The sequence below is a fragment of the Harmonia axyridis genome, chromosome 7 (genome assembly GCF_914767665.1).
Source record: "Harmonia axyridis chromosome 7, icHarAxyr1.1, whole genome shotgun sequence".
NCBI classification, from domain to species: Eukaryota; Metazoa; Arthropoda; class Insecta; order Coleoptera; family Coccinellidae; genus Harmonia; species Harmonia axyridis.
The window spans coordinates 22,348,636-22,371,621 of NC_059507.1; positions in this window are offsets into that span (position 1 = coordinate 22,348,636).

Genomic DNA, 22,986 nt, shown 5'->3' on the forward strand with positions numbered 1-22,986 from the left:
TAGGTCCATTCAGCCGATTAAATAGTGCAGTAATAATTCTTATAATCGAGATCATATCTGCCTGGTTCGGTTCAAGAATGGAGGCTGGATCGGACATCTCATATAATTCGATTCATTGGAAGGACTAGAAGTGAATGGGACCATCTCAATGAGGACTTATCAGGAATCGTAAACCTTCAGTTTCAATTCAATAAAATCCTAGTATGTTATATGCTGACATAGACAGGAGGAAGAATATGAACAGTTTCGATTCCAGATTGGAATCGTTGTTTTATATCATTCCCATTGTAATTCTATTCGGTAAAATGAGAATTGAAATGCACTGGGTAGATGTAACAATAATCATTCGAAAACCATATCAATTCGGTTCAGATTTTGATGTTCTTTGAACCTAACAGATCGATAATGCTGTTTTATAATCTTGTTAATTTTAAAATAGTAGAGGCTACAATTTAGCAGGATAGGGCAAGGATTTTTTCGTTTCAAATTGTAAAATACCTTCTCACATTTCATTGAAAATGAAATTTTCCAATCACTTCATGAAGTCAATTGAAAAAAAGAATGATAATCTGCTGCTTTTCTGCACTTAAAATAATCTCAAGAATTTTTTATTGAATTTCTTCAATATTTCACAGAAATTGACTGAAATAGAGAAAATATCTTCTAATACTCATTGCAGCAATAACTGTTTTATGAGATCTATACGTATATTTCAGTAAATAATAGTATATTCTAAAACAAGTTGTATCTTGGTTCAGATTATACTATTATCTGATGGACTATACGTATAGATCTCATAAAACAGTTAAAAATTACTCATTAGGCCAATCTGAAATCATATATTCTATGACATTCGGTAATAGAATCTAGGTTGATAGGAATAGATTAAAGTCATGAAACACTAATGACGTCGACTCCCTTCAGTCTGCAGAGAACGAAGCCTATTTGACAGAGTTTTTTATATATTTCGACACAAACTATTCATCAGTAGGTATTTCATCTTTAATCTCAGGTCCAGAGAGTCAATCAATAAATAAACTCCCACATTCGCAGCTTCGTTAATTAACTCTCTAATTAGTTCGAAATCTGGTTAACGTAGATTTTTCTCTCCCCGAATCAAACAAGGTTTGTTAATTATGATGGATCTCCCTATTCTGATTCAACAAAATTGTCCATCTCCCTTGCATATGTGAAAATAGTTGGAAAATTCAGCAAAATAGTATGAGGGTTGATAAGGATTGAATAATCAATAAAGATATATTCAATATAGAGCAACTTTCAATAATTCCGTCTTGAATCATAATTATACTCCCAAATATCTTGAAGTTAAACTTGATTCTTGTTTGAATTTCAAGGTTCACTTGAAAAATTTGCATATGAAATTGAAGTCGGGGAATATTCTCCCTAAATTAGTTAGCTCTTCATGGGGTGCTGATGCCAGCACTTGTCGTCCGGCACTAGGTTTTTTCTGCTGCTGAATACTGTTGTTCTAATTGGTTCAATGGTGCTCATGTTCATAAAGTTGATGGACAGCTTAAACAAAAGTCTAATCGTTGATCCTTCAGAGAAAGTTCCAGGTTTCAATCTGCCTAGGTAGTTTTGTATAGTTTAGGATTGGTTATGGTCGTTTCAATAGTATGGCATTCTATCGAAAGTCCAATATGTGAGTGTGGTGAAAAAGATACTCTTGACACTTGGTGAATGCTTGTGCAATTTATGAATTTAAGGATGGTTCCCAAGCTACCCGTTCAATTTCAGATCAGTTTTCAGAAGAGGTCACTAACTTTGAATCAATTCAATAGAAACTATAACATTTATTACTCCTTTCTTTTCTCGTTTGTTTTCAAATTCAATCATAATGTATAAGTCGTCAACTTTTGGTGTCAAGAAAGGATGGAAAAAATTCCGTTTGGATGAAGAAGAAGCTCTTCAATACAAATATGCAAACCTATTTTGTAAACAAATACATAAACCAATCACTACACCCATACGGGGAGACATTTTTGCTGAAGTTTTTCATCAAACGTTGAAATGTATAAAGTCCCGTTCACATTTCCTCTGCTAATACTGAGATTTCATCTGGACATGCTTTCTGGTTTGAAGTTGATAATTTGCGCTGTTTTATTCGATAACTTTTTGCCATTTCGAAGGTTATACCTTATTTCTATCTCATAGCCCCTATCACCATCGGCAAAAATTAAGACAGTAGATTTTCACATGTCATTTCCGCCTTCATCGAAGAAAAACTGTAAAAAAAAGCGTATGTCCATCTTTGACGAGCGCTCAAACTGAACTGAATTAACTAATTACAAAACTTTAGGGAATGTTTTTGTAGTACGAAATCTAATTTTTCTAACGCCATGTAGTGGATACAACGTGAGTTGCAGATAAATAAAGCCATATCTGGGATTTCTTTTTACTACATCCTAATATCTCTATAGAAGACACCGAGTATCCAATATTAATTTTTTCATTTCTGTTACGGTGTAAAATTTGGTCTCTACCTATAAGGCGGCAGTTTGGTTAGCGATGACTTAGTCAAGACTGCATGTTGGATCTCAATGGAAATATGCATTTAGATATAAAAGGATAATTTGTAGCCTAATGCAAATTGGTCTCATAATAAAAACGACTGATATTTCAATAAGAATATCAAAAAAAAAAATTAGCCAATATTTCGGTGACCACGAAACCAGTTGAGATTTTGGGTGTTCAAGCTCAAAATTTCAAGTTGATCACGTCATCATACTATAGAAAATATGACCGTCTAAAAGTTCTCAATTTCACGTCAGAATTTCCTTCATGTTTTTAAATAGTTATTTGTTTTACTAGGCAGCAAAGTAGTTGATTGACTGTCGCAGCCGATAATTCATTGACGAGCGTAGCGTGGCTAGGAATTCAGCTAAGGCAGTCAATCTAGTACTTTGCTGCCTAGTAAAACAAATAACTATTTAGAAACATGAAGGAAATTCTCACGTGAAATTAAGAACTTGCCGAGTTAACATATAAATTTTTCCCCGATTTTTCATCATGATATATGTAGAATATTGTATTTGCAAATTATTACAATTCCCACAATCTCTTCAATTTTCCTGTTGTGATAAATCGTAATTGTTGGAATGGTTGGTTGCTATGGAAATATTCATAATGAGTTCGACATCTTATGAAATTTCTGACAGTTTCATTCCCACTGACAATAATCATTTTACTGCTTAGGCAGGAAAGTCCTTACACTCCTTACTTTGCTTTACTAGGCAGGAGAAGTAATACTTTTGTTATTGGTATGTGTCTACAAAATTACTATTTGCTATCAATCAGCGGAAAACTATTTTTTCTACATTCATGCAGAAAGTAAAACTTAATTGAACTATATTCAGTGGAAAAAGAAGTTCTTTATTGCACTAGTGCAATAAAGTTTTATTGCACTCATCTGTCTTTCTACTGGTGCATTAAACTGTACAACAAGCTTCCTCAATCTATGAAGAGTTTGCCAGGGTCAGCTCTTCAAAGAAATGTCAAGAATTTGTTGTTGGAGAACGTATTTTATTCTGTTGACGAGTTTTTGAGATTCGAGTTCTGACTTGTGTTGTCTTCAGCGTGTTGATGGATTGAAATTTTAACTTGTTAAACTGTGTTAACTGATGTTTATATTTATATTAGTATATTTTTTTTTCTCATCATGTAATATTGCTGAATGTGTTTATATGACGTGCCATGTAATTCTTTCTTGATGGCGAATAAAATTTACTATTACTATTACTATTACTTCAACGTGCTGATGGAAATCGTCGACAGTAGCGGAGGGATATGTAGAGGAATCACATGCAAACAAACTCAGTGTTGCAAAACAAAAATTTCAGCCTGAAGGAAATAACGATATACAGTTACCAAGTACTAGTATGTTTACAGCAGTAACAAATCAAGAAGTGGATTTAAAAAGTACTTCACTACGAAATAATTCATATTGAAAATTGCACCAATTGTTCATTCACTTTCAACATTGAGGGTAAAAATAAAGTTTGAGTTGAATTGTCCGTAACGTATAAGTTCCTGTTTCAATGCAAATCGATATTCATAATAAAGTATTCAAGTTGCGCCTTTCATTTTCCTACACCTAGTGCCGCACCTCAATAAATCATTTTTTGCTTTTTGCATGAACGTAGAAAAAATGTTGTATGCAACTCGTGCAAAAATTGTTTATTGCACTTGTTGCATAAATAACTATTATCAATACGGTTGAAACTACAGAACACTAAAATAATATCGTAATGATAGGAGCTTACAGCAAAGTCGCAAAAACCCATAAATTCCCCTTCGTCCACCAAGCATTCTAGAAACCCTTTTTGGCATCGTTTTCAACGATCTGCGAAACGAACTATTTATGGCTATTTCATTGTCAGAATCAGGTCGGGCGAGTCAATCGATACGCGAAGCCTTAAATCCCTAATTCCGTTAATTAACAACCCCAATTTATTCCGAACCCGAAATCATTGTAGCTTATAATTTCATTACGTCCTACTTGATGAATGTAAACTAGATTTATTTCTGGTTCTGGCCAGAGTTATCGCGAAATTTATGCGTAAAATATGTTCTGTTCTGTCGCCCCCCCGATCTACACACAAAACTCTCTCGATCCCTGACAGGGCCGTCGCTAGCCAAACTGCCGCCCTAGGCAGAGACTCTAACAGAAGCTTATTCTGCAGAATGCTAAAAATTAATATTGGATAATCGGGCTCCTACCGCTTCGGCACAAATACAAATCGAAACCCTTTCAGGTTTGGGATTTTGTATTGAGCAAAAGAGCAGGGGGAGCGGAGAATGTATTTTAAGAGTAATTATTTTTTATGGATTCAAATTTCAATCCAATAGATGATTAAGGATGAAATTGAATTGAAATTGAAGGAAAAAGTCTATGAAACACTTCTGTTGTTGGAACCTTGTATATTAAATCATCCGGTTACATGTTTCGGCATATATAAAATAAGCATGAGTCACAAAGTGAAAATTAAAAATATAAATGAATAAATATCAAAAATATACTGGTCAAAAAGGCATACTGTGAAAAGTCAAAAAATATTTTAGATTTAGGATAAGTTGAATGCAATAAACAATGAACATGCACAACTGAATTCTAATGTATAAATGATAAAATATATAAATTGATTTCAGGTTTCAGATCCTTCTGCTGAGTTTTGACTAAAATATATAAGGCACGAATATTTCTTTTTTTTCTTTGATATACCTTCTAGCTCAGTTACGATTTTAGAAGAAGCTTAAAATAATTTTTTTTTGTTGAAGATTATCGAGTTAAACAATAGGATGATGCGGATAAACCATCATTCAATTCGAATGCGCCCACGCTCAACACTAGATAATTTGATAGAAAAATGGAGAATATTATAAAATGATGGAATGTGGTATAAAATAATTAAATTTCTTATATTTCTTAAGAAGGATCAGTTGGAAGTAATTAAATATAATTGTTTCCTTATATTTTGCATTCCATTCTGAGGAATCATCATTCTGATTAGAGAATTGAAAAGAAAATAATCCAGAACCCCAAGTGGCAATAAAATTCGGCAACGTAAAGTGAACGCCGACTAGCCTGATGATTGCATGTGTTTTTTAGCGTCAATAACTCGTAAACAGCACTATGTGGGGATCATGCCACATCTGGATATTTATCAGTATTATGTATAATGCGGCACCTTTGATGATTGTTAATGTTAAGTAAATTTGTCGGTATTTCTTCCTGTTGTTGCCGACTGAATTAAATCTCATTAGGTCTTTTGAATTTTTACACATGTAATTTTTGCTGATCAATCTGGAAATGCCGCCCTTGAATTTTGCCCTGCCTACCCCATAGCGACGGCCCTGATCCCTGACGTATCGATGTTAAATTTATCGACAAAGATACGAAGCGGGGACTAATCGAAACAGTCATCTGTTTTAATTTCGCTGAATGATTATTCATGTTGCTCTTTTGATGTCGTATAACGGTTTGATTGATTTGTGTGTAATGCATTTTCCCGGCTGATATACGCATTTATTGGAATTTAAACGGTATGGAGGATCTTTTTTAGGGTTGATTCGGACCTGGGTTGTATTGGCGTATTGGATATCGTAGAATCGACACTGATGTTTGACAATGTTGTGTTATTGTTAGGAGAGAAATATTTGGCGTCATCTGGAGCTTGTTGGCGCTCGTCATTCATGGGTCGTTCTAACATTTCAAACCTGTATTCAGAGTGAGTTATACATAAGTGGACCATTCATTTTTTGGCCAACAGCGTTTTTTTTCAGTCAAATTTCCAAGATATTGATTTTGGTGTCTTGCCAGTAATTACCTGAATTAAAGATAATAGGACTATTTGATTTTATCAATTTCTTCAATGGACTAGTTTAGTGATGTTGATAATACTATATTTGACACGATAGAATTAAAATATAGAGCAAAACTGATAAATCAGTGAAAAAATTTTGAAAATCCATCAATAAATGACTGAGAAATAGATTATTTAAATTTACGTATTTTAGCACGGAACGTCTTTGGTCTGTGACGTCACGGCTCTTGCGTGTAATCGCTACACCATAAATTACGTTTAAATACTTAGCCGCGCCAAGGCTCTCGCGCCGTTTGTAGTTGTACAGTGTAGTTTTAACTCTAGTTTTGTTTTTATGTCACCATAATGGAAGAAGGCTTCGTGAAAGGACAAAGTGCCTAAAATAGATATATTCGTAGTGATGGAGTTTTTTTCTTCAAATCCATCTTATGTCAGTGCAGAAATAAAAGGAGTTGAACTTTTCAAGTAAGTATCTACTTTTGAGTTTGCTTCATCATGGTTCAACTTATAACGATGATTTATTTAAAAAACGTTTCATAAACAGTTTGTAGTTGAGTACTGGTTGTCGAAGTCTATCAATGGCAAAACATATTTATGTGAGGAGTGAAAAGTAATAAGAGAAAAAAGTAATTTATATGTATGTATATAGTAAGTTATTTCAGCCATCGTGTAACGAACAAAACACGACACGAACGGCACAAGTGATTGTACATCAATGAATTCGTAAGCACTCTGCGAATACCAGTCGTCTAGTGTGTGACCTCACGGCACTTACACGTACTATGAAATTATTCTTCCAAGCGCAACTTCAAAGTCCCATAACTTTTTCATTTCTAGAGGTATTTCAAAAACTAGTCCATTACCCATAACTTTCGAACCACCCTATACATCTTCATGATATTTGGTAAGTTCATTTTCTGCAACAAGTAGTTCAGACAGTCTAGACAGACATAGTGACTAAATTATTTTTTCAGGTCCGGCATAAGAAAAATTGATAAATAATATTCAACTCGAGAAAACACACTGTATATCAAAATTCCTCAAATTCAATACGATATCCGAATAAAGGAGAAAAAACCAAAGCGAACAAAGTATTTCTCGAAATTCCGCATGCGATTTTGATACTCAATACATCTAGTCAAATCTGAATATTCAGACAAAACCGTAACCAAAATATCGAAAAAGGTTTCAAAAATTATGGGTAATTGAAGAAATCAACAAAATCATTAAAACACTCTGTAACTTAATTATAAGGTGAGACCCTCAACTTTTGCCCATTTACCAATGAATAATCACACAGTATATCAGAAACTAGTATCGCTTGAAAAAATGTGTGAAAGACTTGGATATTTTGGGGAAAAATAAATTTTATTTTGCTTTTAACGCTCTACTGTGGAATTGGATATTGTTCAAAAGAACAATAACCGTTATAAAAATAACGGTTCAAAAAATTATCTCAGAGATATTTCTTCTTGGAAATCACCGATTTTTATGGGGTTTCCTCATAAGTTTCTTCAAGCTATAATCTACATTGTACTATTTCAAAATTTCCAATTTGAGAATTCATTTTTTCAGTTTATTTTTATTTTATTTTCATGGGACCACAAACAGGCCAAAGTCCCTGAGGCAGTGTTCTTTTTAAATAAAACCTTAATTATACATGTAATTTACCTAGGAACTAGATGAACAAAAAATCACCAAATCTAATCTATATACAATTATCCCGGAAAATACGAAAACAAAAGTCGACGTTTTAGATGTTCTGACAAGTGGGGTATTTGCGGTGTAGTTTTTATCCTAAGGGGGACTTAAAACATGTGATCAGACCTGAGTATTTTCATAGATCGATAGCCCTAAAGCAAATCTCCTCCAAAATACCAGGACCAATGATCAGACCATTCAAGAGCTTGAGCATGAATGAACCATCATTGAAGAATCTCATTCCGACTAGCCTGGAAAGCTGAAAAATCCAACGAACATACGTGTAGTCGTGATTTTCAATTACAATTCTATTTTTGTAGGCCAGAAACCGAATGAAACTATTCTGAACAGACTTCAAGCGTCGAACATAGCAGTCATATCTCGGGTTTCATATGATCGATGCGATTTTCAATTGTGTAGAGACAAATGCATGGTAGAGTGTTGAGATAGTCTCATTCTTTGGAAAGCTCTTCTATGCCTTAGCACAAAGCCAAGCATTCTGGAGCAGGATATGACGACGTTACCAATGTGAGCGTCAAAGATTAGATTGGAGTTGAACGTTATTCCCAAGTCTCTGACAATACTTGATTCCTTCAACTGATGGTTTTCAAGTGTGTACTGGATGGAGATTTTGTTGGTGTACACGAAATTCTCAAACATTTATCCAAGTGAAGGAACAAGCAATTATTCTCATAATATTGGGCTAATCTATCGAGATCACACTGGAGATTCAGACAGTCCTCAAGGGATTGAATCATCATGAACAGCTTGAGATCGCCGGAAAAAAGCAGGAACCTACAAACTAAAGTATTTTCAAATGTTATTAACATAAATAAGAAAGAGCACGGGGCCGAGATGAGAGCCCTGCGGAGCTCCAGAGGTATTGCGAAACTTCCTAGATTCACAGCCGTAGATCAAAACGTCTTGTCTCCTACCCATGAGATAAGACATCAGCCATCACAGCCTCAGACTTCCGCACACTCCCACATCAGGAAGCCGTTCCGACATAATTGTATGACACAGCTTATCAAAGGCCTTCGTGAAGTCAGTCTACTCGGCATCTATTTTGACGCTGGACTCACCTCCACCCTTAACAAAATGTAGAAAGCAAAGCAGGTTCGTCTCAACACTTCTTTCCCACTTCGAAAACCGTGCTGTTTATCGATAATGATGTTCTTCAGATGAAATGAAAGTTATTTATTAACCAAACACTAGAATAGTTTGGGAAAAACTGATGAGATGATTATTGGACGGTAGTTTTCAATGATATCTCTGTGTCTGCTTTTAAAAATTGAAATAATATATGACAAGTTCTAGATGTTTGGAAATGGAGAAAAAATAACAATTGTAGTAAGTTTTCGTTTTTTTCAAAGAAATGACGATGTGGTATCTCTACAAAGCTCTGATGTATTCTGAAAATATTCGTAAAAAGAATTCTACAAAAAATATTGAAAAAATCCTTTATTATCTAACAGGAGAACATCCAATTACAGGACAATATTTTGTAATAATAATAATTTTTGTCTGTTACAAATTTTCAACAAAATTATGAAGATTTACAAAAAATAACGAGAAATAGAAACTTGTTACCCAACACAATTCTCGAATATTATTTTTTTTACTGAAAAGATTAAAAAAATAATTAGAAGTGCATAAATCCATAGTTGTCCGACACAATTTTGAAAAGAAGTTTTCAATAAATTATAAAGTTCCACAAGAATAAAGAGAAGTACATAAATACTGCAACGATTTTGCACGCTTCATTCAATGTCACGCTACTGGAATTTTTGAAGACGCGGTAATTTGTCAATTAATCGTATCATATCGTGTACCATCGGTCGGAACGCAGATGCGCGGATCTAGAGAGAATCTTCTGAAAGATTTTCAATGATTATTGAGACTTCAGCAAGAATACGTACCTAAGATTTAGATTTCAGTCATTATTAATTTAATTTGAGACTCGGAATCTGATTTATCGGCGAGAATTGTGTCGGGATTCTCGGTAAGTGTTAACATGAATATTTGTATTCAACAAGTAGATAATAATCTCACCAGAACGAATCGATTTAATTTGAAACAGTAGTTTTTTTTTAAGAGTCATCCATCTTGTCGAAACGTATTTCAGGTTTGGTAGAATTCTTTTTGTGTCAAATAATGTCAGCAAAACTCCTTCTCAGGTTTATTTGATAATAAATGTAATGATTTCTTTCTAATTTCTTGGTTAGAAATCCGAGAAGGAGTTGTAAATTCAGTTAACATATTCTGATATCGTTGTTCATTTTCTCAAAGCACCTCCCGTGAGATTGGAACAAAGAAAACCTCCCGTGAGATTGGAACAAGAAAACCTCCCGTGAGATTGGAACAAAGAAAACATCCCGTAAGATTGGAACAAGAAAACTTCCCGTGGGATTGGAACAAAGAAAACCTCCTGTGAGATTGGAACAAAGAAAACCTCCCGTGGAATTGGAACAACAGAAACCTTCCTTGAGATACAGAATTTGGGATAGTACGTTAGACCACTTTAGTTCCTGAATCTGAAAGAATACCTGCGTAATACCTGGCATTATCATATCAACTTGGTTGAATGAGGATTGGAGTACTATAGCTTCCTGATAAGAACTGGTGTTCAGAAGGCTGAAGATAATTTACAGAAGAGGTTCCATCCTAGTAGCAGAGTAACTCATTTAAAATCGTTTTAAGTTGAGTTTCTATTTTATTATTTGTTTAGAGTGAAAGGGATCGATCATTGTATATTTTAATTTTATTGAATTTGTAAAAACCCGGGTAGGAGTTTTGTTGCCAAATAAGCCAAACCACCCCTAGAAATTAGTCTTTAGAGTCTCATGGGCAATTGTAACGTTACAATACGTTATCTGGCACAATTTTGAAATTTTACTTCAAATTTGAAATGACCTAGGAAATGACCAAAGCAGTCCGCATAAATATCTGTAAGGGAGCACATTTCATTGTATTTTTGACATATTGTATGGATTGGGGATTTGGTGCCCATGTTTGTTCTGAATGAATTACAAAACAGGCACATAAAATTAGAGTTTTGCCTCGTAAAGTATAACCTTTCAAGAAGTCGGAACTATTGTAATATTTCCAACTGCTACTGATCTTTCAATCATTTTGGGCAACACCGCACATTATTTTCGTCCCTTCTGCTCTGAGCAAATATAAACAGATCACGAGAATTCCACGTGGTGGTCTTCCCTCTTAGACGTGCGATTCACCTAAATTATAGCTTTAACGTCGACAAGTCATCAATCCCCAACAACGAACCCGTTTCCGAAAACAAACCCCCTCCAATCTGTCCAAAAAACGCCACCCCCACTCAATTCATCCGAGCACCGTAGTTTCGACGTCATTAATTTTTTTTTTCTCCCGCTGCTCTCCGCTCACGGTCCCGATGCAAATCACGCGTCTCGCGGTGTCTAATTAGGGATCGTAAAAATTTCATGGAGATTTATTCATCGGTCTTTTTTGAGACAGAGGTAGAGCAAGAGAGAGAGAGAGAGCACGACACAAATTGGCCATAATCGAGTCCGGCGTTTCTCGTTTCTTTTTTGATATTTCGGATCCGGTACAGATCGATGTCCCGCGATCCGGGGATTTACATACCTAAGCGGGGAATTTAATTACTGGGACCTTTTGTCCGGAACGGGATGAATTCGCGATGGTTTTTGCGTCGGTCTTGTTCGTTATCTTGTTTTTGTTGCTTAGTTAGCTGTGTTACATAACGCTCTGTTTGTTTTGTGTCTATATACGATTATAAGAGTGACTGTTTCGCTTCTTTCATTTTAAGTGGGGAAGTTTTCATATAAAGACGCGTGTTTCACAGTGATTAAAGATGCAAGCTGGGATCAACAACCAGTTGGTTTTTCGGCTATAAAATTTCTCAAATTAAAGATAGGGTATTGAATAAAAAATGGTCAAATAGTCAATTACGATCATAATATTATCTTGTGCAACAAGTGAGGAAAGTTCAACTTTTCTCACGAGTGTGGAAGTTTGTGGCATGAGTCTGAAAGGCGAGAGCCGCAAACACACGAGTGAGAAAAGTTGAACTTACCCCACTTGTTGCACACTATACTTTCCCGACAACTATACAAATTTAAATAATTGAATGTACCTAATTCAATTCAAAATGGCTCTCGTTAACATAGCAGTTTTAAGAAAAAGTATAGTGTGCACCATGTTGGAAATTAGTAAATTATGCAACACGTGGGGAAAGATCAACTTTTCTCAAGAGTGCGGGAGTTTGTGGCACGAACCCGAAAGGCGTGTGTCGCAAACACACAAGTGAAAAAGGACTTTCTCACAATGTACATGCTAGAATTTTCCTACAACTGCACAAATTCAAATAATACAAAAAATGTACCTGATTCAATTCAAAATGGCCTTCGGTGACAGTACCTACCTATGTATTTCTTGCATTTCCATAGTAACAACTTTTCAAAAGCCCAATTTTATTGTTCAATCATGCGAAATGTGGGTAAAGTGCCGTTAGAAATAATATTTCTCACAGTGTGAGCAGCACCTAGTTTTGAAATGTAGTAGGCTATAAAAAATGAGCTACTTTTCATAGCAGTTGTAGGTGCACTTTTTCCCATAGGAAAAACACTTAAAAGCATGGAAAAATTAAATTGATCATTTCAAAGGGTAAAGTCGATCAACATACATTGAAATAACACTAAATCGATTTTTTTTACAATTTTGGGATGAAGAATCGACCAAAAAATATGAAAATGCTGATTTATTTACTCCGAAATCTATCGTTTTTTCATTTCTACGAGAACGAATCGATTAAAATTTGAAAAACCTTAACAAAAACTGAAAGAAAAACAGAGAAACAAAACAAATTCTTCGGTCTATCTGGCTTCTGAAGAAATATTTTCTCATAATTTTTTTTTCCATGTGGACCAAACTCCTTTTTATGGTGTCGAAATGTCTTTTTCACTAAACAGGGAATCGTCGTAATGTTTGGCATCATTTCTCAGGTAGTTCTCTTTACGTAAGTTTACAAATATTACTCCTAAAATTGAAATTCATTGAAATTTAATGCCGTCGTAAATTAGCATCCTCAGTGAAACAAGAATCGTCAGATCACATGACCAATACATAATTCTATTATTTTGTGCATAGTGTTGAAATGACCATCGATAAACATTTGAAAAAATGTCCTGTCATGTAAACAGTAACGACGACCAGCGACTATTAAGTTTTGTTTGTAGTTACTTTGGCAGGTATGAGGTAATTAGGTAAAGCTCAATTTTTTTTTAATCGTTTTCGGGATAACTTTTGAAATCTCGTCCTCCACTGCCGGACACTTATGACATATAATTATAATATAATTATAAATTTATTTGCAGAAATAAATTATAATTATACTCTCGTCGTAGTATAAAAGCTGAATTTTATATAAAAACCTAACCTAACCTATCGTTATGAATGTATATTATATTGAATGAAATTTATTTATTTGCGTGATTCTCGATTGAATCTGCAATTATATATTATACCTAAAAAAATGAAAGCTCGATAGCCGGACAGTTTTAATGGTTTTTACACCAACTACCAAGTTATGTTAATGATTCGCTCGAAACTCAATCAACTAAGCACTCGCGCTCGCATCTACAGCGGACTTTCAATGTGTCTGGCTATTGAGGTAAATTTTTTTGAAGGTCCCGAAGTAACATATGTGAATTTAGCTTTTATACTTCAACGAAAGTATAATTACAATCCATTGAAGTTTAGGGGTTTCTGGCAGGAGGTACACCTGTCATAAGTGTCTGGCAATGGATGACGAGATTTCTAAAGTTATCACGAAGAAAATATAAAAATTGGGGCCTATACTTCAAAGAATTTAAGATACTATTTTATATACCTGTACTACCTGTTACTTGCCAAAATAACCACATCCCAAACTCTATAGGCGATGGAGTTTTCACCTGTACAGGGGACTACACAGAAAAACTTTTATAAAATACCGAAGATATGACCGTCGTGAGATCTTGGGCTATATGATCACAGGAAAAAAATGTTCAGAATGAGAACAACTACCATCAGTCGAAGTTCGTCACAGATCCTGTAGAACACCCCGTATAGCTCTCTGTTCGGGGAACAAGCGCCCAAACACACGTATCTCCCCAACAAAAACGTCTTCAGACGATCGCCCCAGATCGAATATCCGAAACCCACTACATCTCCCCGTTTTTATATTAAGAACCCGGAATGACATTTGCATCTAAAACGTTTTCCGTCGTCCCACCCGTCAAAATGATATCAAATTGAATTGGAGGAATGACTTTGCGTATCAAAGTGTAAGAAGTAGCTTATCCTCGCCAAATCCTTCAGATTCTCCCCGGTCCCTTTTTTCCCCGCTTTCTCGAAGGAGGCCGTGAACGTTCAGGGCATCCGTAATAAGTTACGTAGCAGTTTCTGTTGCAGACATTGTTCAGGCTCGTGCATCCGGAATTCTGATCTGGAACAGAACCGGAAGTGGAGGATGTGTGACTGCCGGGAAGCCAGCCTGCGGGAAATTCAAATTAATTAAGTTCTTCGTACGAGACAACTGTTGGGGATGGTTGATGGTGTTGGTTTTTTTTTTTTTTTTTTGGTGATGAATGTGAGGAAGATGTGAGAGGGTTGATTGTTCGGTTTTTTGTTCGTTATTAAATAGGGGTCGCGTTATTAATCAACTGAGTGTATGATAATGTAGAAAGCTCTGTAGAATTTTTGTGATTGCCTTGCGTAAATTTGAACTTGAACTTGAAATTTTTTGGGTATATCATTAAGAGTTTGCACTGAATCAATTCGATGAAAAAGTTCATTGTACTGATGAATTCAGTAATCATTTTTCAAATATTTCATCGAATCGGTTCTTACTGGATGGAAATCCATTTTAAAAGAAAAATAAATTTTCAATTTTCAATTCTTTATTTTAGTAGTTGAAGTCCGCGGTTTCACCCGCGCTTTAAAAAACTGACTGGATTGACAAAACCAAAATGAAAAAGAAACAAAATAACAATAACCTTTCTCACGTCGGGTATCAGTGACTATACAGAGTGGCCACTTTTTCAATGGGATTGTATTGGTAACTTTTAAACCATAAGAGTTAGAAGGTCGGTCAAATGGAGAAAAAGTTGCAGGCATAGAAGCATTATCAAGCAATTCAAACAAATCGTAATTATCAGGGCCGGTTATTGAGATATCATAAGAAAAGTAAATTATGTCATTTTGATTTTTCTTTTTTTCCCACTTTATTTCAAATATTATCAAAAAATGTTACAGGAATTTTTTATTCGACAGTAAATTGTTCTCAATTTGACGTCATCAGATTTCGTATCCAACGTTTCGTGCTCTCTAGGCCAATCTCAACCTTATTTTTTTCAATACGGACCCGTATATTTTATGACACTTTTCGAAATAACTTTTAACGCTGAATTCAACGATATATCATACAATGTCATTCAAAGTTGATTTTCAGGTGATTTTGACCCTTATCCAAATTTCTTTGGGTCGGATCTGTATTACATTCAGGTACATTTAGTTTAATTAACAACATGCAATACATTTCGATGAAAAAATCAACTTACTCATCTTGAACTAAATGGAACATATCAGAATCAAATCAAGAAACAAGTAATAATTATTTACATATCTCAATTTATAATAATTAAACAAATTATCATTTGATGAAAGAAACATTGAATGATTATTCGAAAGTAAATGAAAATAAATGGAGTAAGTGTTCGAAATGTCCACCATTGTGTAAAATGCACTTCTGGAACCCATACTTCTTATACATTTGCTTATTTCGTCTTCTTGAATACCTTCCAATACATTCTAAATCTTCTCGCGAGAAATCACTATTGTTGGATTTGTCATTTGTTCCGTTGAAACAAATTACAGAATCGAACTCTATTTTGATATCATTACGATATAAGTTTTGCAAGGCTAGGTATTCAAATTTGAAATCATTGTATTTGCCTCTTTTGACTATTTTATTGACAGCAGTTTTTGATAAATTGCATTCACGACAGATCCGACCCAAAGAAAATTGGATAAGGGTCAAAATCACCTCAAAATCAACTTTGAATGACATTGTATGATATATCGTTGAATTCAGCGTTAAAAGTTATTTCGAAAAGTGTCATAAAATATACAGGTCCGTATTGAAAAAAATGAGGTTGAGGGTGGCCCAGAGACCACGAAACGTTGGATACGAAATCTGATCACGTCAAATTGAGAACAATATACTGTCGAATAAAAAATTCCTGTAACATTTTTTGATAATATTTGAAATAAAGTGGGAAAAAAAGAAAAATCAAAATGAGAGAATTTACTTTTCTTATGATATCTCAATAACTGGCCCTGATAATTTCGATTTGTTTGAACTGCTTGATAATGCTTCTATGTATGCAACTTTTTCTCCATTTGACCGACCTTCTAACTCTTATGGTTTAAAAGTTACCAATACAATCCCATTGAAAAAGTGGCCACCCTGTATATACCTACCTACTATATGTTATATTTATGTTGAGGAGATACGAAAAATAAACTATTTCTTTGAAAATATATGATGAAATAGAAGAGATGCGAAAAGGTAGTTCAATCAAAAAATCAATATTTCAACGATTCATGTCCAAGTCTAGATACGTACTGAGAATAGGAGAGCGTATCTCGGTAATTATTCAGTTACCAGCGGTCACGCCACTCCCATTTCGTTCGTTGTAATAGACAATGGTAATAGTTGTGTCTTCATTTCACATTATCTCTCAAAGTATGCGTCCCAATGAAAAACTTTGAGAAACAAATTTTATTTCCAGGAAATCGCCTTTACGATGATGTGAATACTATCAGTAAGAAGAATTCGCCATGCATCATAATAATGCCCGAAAATCACGTTTTAATGTTCTATGTTACTTTCATATAATAATAATAATAATATAAATTGATCTTGTGAGACATTATATATGACAAGTCGATTCATGTTAATACATTCACAAAAGAGAATTATCATCTAAGTATTCTCTAACACTATAGTATGCTCTACAAAGCATTACTGACTTAATTTTCATTTTAAATTTCGATTAATTCAAAATTTTGATAAAATCTGGTAAATGATTGTAGAGATTCATAATTTGGTATAGTGCAGATGACTCAAATTTTGTAGTTTTATGAATAGGCGTGCATAACGTTTCTGATCCTCTTGTAGAGTAGCTGTGGAAGCTAGACAACTTGACAAATAGTGATTCATTTTCTTTAACATATTGCGAATACTTTAGAATAAAGATACAAATTACTGTCAAAATACCATTTGCAATAAATATAGGTCTGGGGTGAACACGATAACCTAGCCTGAACATCATCCTAATTATCCTCTTTTGCGATATAAAAACTCTGTTGAATTCAACAGAATGGACTAGTTTTAATTTTTTTGTTAAGGATTAATTCTGAAAATTTGAGTAAAATGAAACAAAAATGTGGAAGAATCATTGAAATATCTCTAGAAATGAAAAAGTGATGGGACTTTGAAGTTGCGCTTGGAAGAATAATTTCATAGTACGTGTAAGTGTCGTGACGTAACACACTAGACGACTGGTATTCGCAGAGTGCTCACGAATTCATTGGTGTACAATCACTTGTGCCGTTCGTGTCGTGTTTTGTTCGTTACACGATGGCTGAAATAACTTACTATATACATACATATAAATTACTTTTTTCTTCTTTTACTTTTAACTTCTCACATAAATTTGTTTTGCCATTGATAGACTTCAACAACCAGTACTCAACTATAAATTATTTATGAATCGTTTTTTAAATGAATCATCGTTATAAGTTAAACCATGATGAAGCAAACTCAAAAATAGATACTTACTTGAAAAGTTTAACTCCTTTTTTTATTTCTGCACTGACATCAGATGGATTTGAAGAAAAAAACTTCATCACTGCGAATGCTAAGTATTTAAACGTAATTTATGGTGTAGCGATCACAGGCAAGAGCTGTGACGTCACAGACCAAAGACGTTCCGCGCTAAAATACGTAAATTTAAATAATCTATTTCTCAGTCATTTATTGATGGATTTTCAAAATTTCATCACTGATTTGTCAGTTTTGCTCTATATTTTAATTCTATTGTGTCAAATATAGTATTATCAACATCACTAAACTTGTCTATTAATCCATACCAAAATATTTTAGGCTATGAGGCTGTTACATATCTAAACTAAATATACTTTTAAAATTGCATCAAAGGAAAGTGAGTCTCTAATGCGTCTAATAGCGTAAAATTTTATTGAATCGCTCAATTTCAACTCTATGATCTGATATTGTATCCGAAGTGGCTCTGCCAGAGAATTCCTTATTTCGAATATGACTGATTCTGTCTTAGACATATTGACAATTAGATCAGTACATTTGACACCAATGTACGAAAGTCACATCTATAATTTCACAACGATTCAGAAGCTCAACCCGGCTCGGCGCCGAGACCACCACGGAAGTATCATCGACAAAAATGACCAAGCACTCATCAACAATGTGACGGTCAAGTCATTAATGGAGAGAATGAACATTAGCGGTCCTAAAACAGAATCCTGAGGAACTCCTAACTCAGTTTCATATTTGTCCGAAAATATCTCAAGAACTTTCATAAACATTGTTCTATGTGATAAAAAGCTTGAAATCCAAATCCAAAGTTGTACACCACAATGTGATTATCTACTGATTTCCTGTTGTGAAAGTTACTGTTTATCAAAAAAAAAAAGTTTCTTCTAGCCAAGAATTATTAATGAAATCTGAAAATCAGTTGAAAATTAACAAAGGTTAAATAGACAATTAACATAAAAACTGTAAAAACACCTGCAGAATCGAGATTGACCTAAAGAGGAACACACACGTTCGCACTCAATTTGTGATGTCGATGGATGAGACTACTTCAGATTCTACCAAGGACATCACCCTGAAACGGTTGTATGAGGAAATCATTAAGAGCAAGAACGAGGTGAAGAGCTCAATTTCTGCTACAGAAGCTAGACTTTTGCTGGAAATCCATTCGCTGAAAACTAGAGTAGACCAGTTGGAGAGAGAAAACTCTACCCTAGAGCAGAAGTTTGAATATGCAGATCGAGTGAACAGAAAGAATAACATAATTCTTTTTGGATTTGATAAACTGAGAGACAACGCTACTCCGAAGTTAATTTGCGAGGAATTGAATCACTTATTGGAGGTTGAGATCAGTGAGAGTGACATCAGCGACTGCTACAAGTTGGGAAAAACAAAAAAATCTCCTATCAAGGTAGAACTAATCTCAAATCTGAAGAAAAAAGTTATATTTTCAAAGGTTAAAAAATTGAAGGGCTTAAACCAGAGTATAGCTAACGATCTGACTTTGAAGCAGCGAAATGAATCCAAGATACTAAGAACTAATCTTATCCAGGCAAGAGCTAATACATCTTGCAAGTCATTCATTCGAGGTAATCGTCTTGTAATTGGCACCAAACAGTATAGGTATACAGTGGAGGATCTGGTGAGCATTCAGCCAGAGAGAAAGCCTCACAGTGCACCCTCCACACCTGCAACCTCTTCTTGTCCGACCAAATTACGAAAAAATCTACAGGACGAGGAAAGTCAAGATAGTAGTGAAGCGGGCTGGGAAACTACAGATGACCATGCTGAAACGAGTAGGGCACTAATGAAAACACCACTCAACTCCAACGAGTCACCTGGAATTCCGAGAATCCAGAAACCCTCGAAAAAAAAGTCACCACATAAAAAGGAATCCAAGTTGGGTATGAAGTTAAGAACGGGCTCAGCAAAATCTTAAGGCTCAAGGATGAATTAATTTATTGGGGAGTATCAGGAAGGTAAATATGAAACAGAAATTGTAGAAAATATCAAATCATTTAAACATCTTGAAAGGCAACATGCATTTAAAGTATTTCACATGAATGTTAGAAGCATTAATAAAAACTTCGATGAATTAGTAATATTTCTGGACTGTCTATCATTCAAGTTCGACATTATAGTATTAACGGAAACCTTCCAGATATCTAACCCGGAAGTTTTCAATATTGAAGGATATCAGGCAATTTATAATGAAGGTACCAAAAACAAAAATGATGGTGTCTTAGTTTACCTTAGAAGAAATATACAATTAACACAAAGTAATAACTATAGGTGAGAGTAAATCTCTAGAAATAAATGTTATCGACAAAAATGGCCTTACCTTAACGGCTATATATAGATCTCCCCAAACCTGTGTGAATACCTTTAATAAAGATCTCTTCAGTTATTTGGAAACAATGCACCAGGCTGAAACAAATGTGTTGGTCGGAGATATGAATATCAATTTATTATCAGATAACGATTTTGTTATATTATTATTATTATATTATAAGAATATTATGAATACATTCGGGTTCATTATAAACGAATATACGATACCAGCTGGAAAAAGTTGTATCGATCACATATTTTTGAAGAAATCAAACCTTGAAAATCAATTGGACAACATAAAAGGATACATATTGCATTATCTCATAACTGATCATTTTCCAGTCATACTTACTCTCAATATATTTGATGAATTGAAGGTAGATAAGAATAATGATAGGAAAGTGAAAAAATATATAAACTACACAAATTTAAGAATGGATTTGCGAAATGAATCATGGACGCGTATGTATGAACAGAATGATGTTGACGCTATGGCCAATTCTTTTACTGAAACATTGACAAATCATATTGAAAATAACACACATTCTATTAAATTCAATAAAAAGGAAACTATTCGCAAAAAATGGATTACACCAGCCCTATTAAAAGCAATCCACAAAAAAAATAATATCTATAAACAATTGAGGGAAAATCCAAACAATAATACTCTTCATTCTGAATATACTCAGTTCAAAAATAAACTTCAAATATTAATAAATAATTAAAAAAAAATATATCTACAAAAAATAATAAATTCAAATCAATCTGAATCGAAAGCTGTATGGAAATGTATGAAAGAAATATGCGGAAATACCAAAATATCGAATGCAAAAATAAAGCATATTGATTACAACGGCGTTGAAATTCACGATGAAAAGGAAGTAGCCAATATGTTCAATCAACATTATTCCAACATAGGAAAGGTGTTAGCAGACAAAATCGAGTGTCCCGAGGAATACAACGTAGCGGGTATTAGGCAATCTAGCTCTTTCTTCTTGGCTCCTGTTGACCCCACAGAAATACAGGATATTATAGGGCAACTCAAATCAGGCAAAGCTAGAGGTCATGATTCAATTAAATCTGAAACGCTTAAAGAAATTAGGACAGAAATATCGACATCCTTGGCTTATCTGATAAACAGTTGTTTCGAAATAGGTTGCTTTCCCGATACCTTCAAACTAGGTATAATTAAACCAGTTTACAAAAGCGGCGATCGTTAACGAGTGAATAACTACAGGCCTATATCTTTAATATCTAATTTGGCAAAAATAATTGAAAAAGCTCTGAAAAAGCGGATGACCAGCTATCTTAAGAAATACGACATTATTGATGAAAAGCAATACGGATTTATGGAGGGCAAATCCACGGAGGATGCAATAAGAGTATTGACAGGGAGATTATACGAAAGTCTAGATGAAAAAATTCCTTCCTTGTGTATATTCATCGATTTGTGTAAAGCATTCGACACTGTCTGTCATACTCCCTTACTTGGAAAGCTAGAAAAATATGGATTTAGGGGACCTATTTGTGAATTACTAAAAAGTTATTTGTCCAACAGGAGACAAGTTGTAGAAATAGAGCAGACCAGAAGTTCTTCGGAGACCGTGACATATGGAGTTCCACAAGGGACTGTATTGGGACCTATCCTTTTTGTCATATTCGTGAATGATCTTCTGAAAATGAAGGAGTCTGAGGACGCTATTTGTTTTGCCGATGATGCAGTCGTCCAGTATCGAGCGAATACATGGGAGGAATTGAAGGAAAAGGCACAAACAATGTTTTTAGAAATAAAAAAATGGTTCAGGAATAATAAACTCACCCTCAACGTCGATAAAACGAAATATATGGTCTTCAGTTCTTACACTACAAATCTGCCAGAGATGGGAAATCTAGAAATTGACTGTGACACATCGATTGAAAGGACAAAGAATATCAAATATTTAGGAATCACCATTGATCAACAGCTAAGATGGGATGAGCACATGAAAAACCTTGTCAATAAGATAAGGGGTCTACTCTTCAAGTTTAAGCAATTACGTAAAAACATTAGTGACACGAAGCATTTAAGAGTTTTTTACCATGCCTTAGTTGAATCCCAAATTTGCTATGGTATAGTTGGATGGAGTGGTGCCTATCAGAACCAGATAAAACCTCTGGAAGTCATTCAAAAATGGATCTTGAAAATCATCTACAAGAAGAAGCGCACATTTCCAAGCCAACAGTTATTTGATATAGCAGGAGTCCAAGATGTAAGACAGCTGTATGCTCTTAAACTTCTTTCTAACATCATCTCAGGAAAGACAACCTTAAATACTTTACAGCATCAATATTCGACGAGAGGAAGAGATCATACTTACCAACCACCCAGATGCAATAAAAGTATAGGCCAGAGAAATCACACCTACCTAGCAACAAAAATTTACAATGTCCTTCCTGATCAACTCAAGAACTTGAAAAATCTAAGATCATTCAAAAAGCGTTTAAAAGCTTGGTTGGATGGTAAGAACAGAAAGGTAATCAGTGACTTGATAAATAATAGTTGAGATCCCAAATACAAGACTGAAATATATAAGACTGGCCAGAATTTTCGAAACCGAATAAAGAAATACACTCACCAATTCATGACAGATTATGCAACGATGACGACTTCAATAATTACCTGATTGAGACAGTAAAATACAATTAATTATAAATATCGGATGTGAAATAACTTTT